General features: G+C 44.2%; 1 protein-coding gene across 4 annotated transcripts in view; it reads right to left on the bottom strand.

Annotated features, from left to right (window-relative positions):
• Positions 1-2,797, bottom strand: part of LOC106813319 (glycerol-3-phosphate acyltransferase 1, mitochondrial-like) — a 33,391-nt gene that overhangs the window by 28,151 nt on the left and 2,443 nt on the right. The gene's annotated exons all lie outside the window — the stretch shown is intronic.

The following is a 2,797-nucleotide window of genomic DNA, read 5'->3' as shown; positions in this document are numbered from 1 at the left end:
ACACGCACACGCACACGCACACACACACACACACACACACAACTAGACAGAGGGCACTCGCGGAGAGCGGTGGCGGCTGCTGCTGACTGACTCGCCTGCTGCTGACTCGCCGCTCACTGGTGGCTGCTGCTGACTCGCCACTCGCTGACTCGACGCGCTATCGATCGCGCCACCCGCTCGCTGACTCGACGCGCTATCGATCGCGCGGTGGCTACACACACACACGAGAGCGATTGCATGACCTCCGTTTGCGCGGAGGTAATTAAGCACACACACGCACGCACGCACGCACAAAACCACCAAACTTGGGCTCTTGCACAATCGTGCTGTGCGTGCATGCGTGCGTGCGTGCGCGCGTGCGTGTTGTTATTATTGATCATGAGAGTAAGTTAGTGGTGGTACTACTAGTAGTAGTAGAACTCGGTACTACCGACGGTAGTACTTCTACTGGACTTGCACGTATTAATTTGGCCTTTGCTCTTCTTGACTTGAAGCTGAATCCCTAGGGAGCTCCAAGCTGACTACACTTCAAGACCCGGCAGATAAGTTTCAACGAGACACAGGATTCATAATAACCGGTGTAGACCCATGCCATCGCGACTCATCAGAATTCAGTATAACATAAGAACTGATATGGATAAAGTGGGGATAGAAGCTATATGGGTTGATATCTTACTACCAAGATCAAAACCAATATTGACCGGGGTATGCTATCAGCCACCAAAACAAGGCAACTTCTTCGAACTATTAGAAAATATTAGTATAAATGCTGACAGGTTCAATGAGCAGGAAATTATTATATTAGGGGATTTAAATGTTAACGTTCTAGAAAAATCAATGGGAAAAGGTGATAGAATGCTTAAGGCTCTTAAAGATTACTGCTACCAATATGATCTCAAACAACTAATCACTACTACAAGTGTGTCAAAATAAAGCCATTAGATGTGTTCTCAACCTAGGTACTAGAGCACACATCAGTCCTCGCCAAAAGCGTCGGACCGTAAGACAAAACCGGTGATTTTTGCACGGGTCCGACAAGAAATTTGGCTTCACCAGACCGTGTGTCCGGTAACATTATATCAACTAATTACGCAGAGGCTACGGGTACGGCAGTACCACCCACTATGCCTAACCCTAACACTAACTCTAAACCGACTCGGCTATCTTATACGCGTGTACCAAATTAATCTATGGTGTGGGAAAGCGATAAGAAGAGATTGGCTGTTATATGATAAAAGATAAGAAAATGATGACATGCGACGTGTGTATAAACTATCATGGGAAGTTTGTAGGTTCAAGCTTTAAGCTTAGAGGACAGAATTATTTCATTAAAGGATGCAATAACTTTAAGAAGTCAAGTATTACTGACCATGAGCAGAGTAAATATCATGTGAAAGCTATGGAATTAAGGAAGGCAGCTACAAGCAGCCAACATGATATTGCTATGTCAAGGGCTGGCCGAGCTTTGCAAGCAATCAAGGCAGCTGACCGGCAGAAATTAAGGTTATTTATTCAGAAATGCTTATGCCACTGCTAAACGGAGCAGACCGTTGACTGATTATACCTGGATCACACAACTGGACAAGGCCAAAGGCCTAGAAATAGGTGAAACCTACATTAATGACAAAGCTGGCCTTAAAAGTTTATCGAATGCATTGCTGATTGTACGCATCACGAAATGGATGAAAAAATAAACGATGCTAGCTTTTTCAGCTTTATCATGGACGGGTGAACAGACATAGCTGGTGATGAGCAGGAAAGCATATATGTTAGATATGTCCACAAAGGAAAAGCAACAGAGATGTGAATGTTTCAATATTTTTTTGATCCAGTAACATATCATTCGGTCTGGTAAAAATCCATTTTTTACTGGACCGAATGTCCAGTAAAAGATTTTGTCTTTTGGCGAGGACTGACACATAGGTGCTAGAGAGTTCAAGGCTGTAAATTGAGTACCTGTAGAGTTCAGGGTAATGCAACTGAAGGTCAATAGGGTTTTTAAAATATTACATAATCTCGGCCCACAGTATATGACAGAAGGTTTCATGTTAACGTCAGAAGTCCATAGTTTCAATACAAGGGAAGGTGTCTATTTTTAAACCGAGGGTGGGAAGCAGTGGGAAAAACTCTTTTACTTATACTGCAATTGAAGCTTGGAACTCTCTACCACAGCAAGTTAGGACAAATTCTGTTTATTCTAGACGTGATGCGGCCATGATGCCGAGGTGCGCCAAGGATTGACACTTTGTGTCTTCCAATCACAGCCTATGCCGCACCAGTCTTTAATATTTTAAAATATGGAGACCCATTGGACTACCAAATCGCTGATCTCAGGAACTAGGCCATTCTGCTATGTTAGAACAGTTTCCTACGATAGAGTTTGCCACAAATACGAAAATAACACGCTGTTTAGAGCACTGCGCTACGTCCTTCTGTTGCGTTGCATTTTCGCATCTCCGTAATCAGAATAAGCCCCGCCTTCTTCGTTGATGGACATGAATGGGGCCACACCGAAGTGACCAGTTACTGTACCTACTGTCTTTCGCCAGCCTGTTTACTTTTCGTAAATAATGAAATGCCCGGCCGATGCATTTCGCATCGAAGTGGAAAATTTTCGGCATTTTCACTCGCTGTCGGAAGTGAACGAGTGCGTCATTCATTGAACATTGCAGTTTTTCTTCAAATTAATCCCTAAAGCTAAAGTCACACTGGGGCCGGACTGTCCACGGATTACCGCGGATGGGGCAGGATCTCCCCGGACCGTAAAATTTATAATCCGTGGCGATCCGGGTGAAAA

Source organism: Priapulus caudatus, unplaced genomic scaffold (genome assembly GCF_000485595.1).
Source record: "Priapulus caudatus unplaced genomic scaffold, Priapulus_caudatus-5.0.1 Scaffold755, whole genome shotgun sequence".
In the NCBI taxonomy this organism is placed as follows: domain Eukaryota; kingdom Metazoa; phylum Priapulida; class Priapulimorpha; order Priapulimorphida; family Priapulidae; genus Priapulus; species Priapulus caudatus.
The sequence above is the reverse complement of the archived record's forward strand: the minus strand, read 5'-3'. Positions and strand labels throughout refer to the sequence as shown.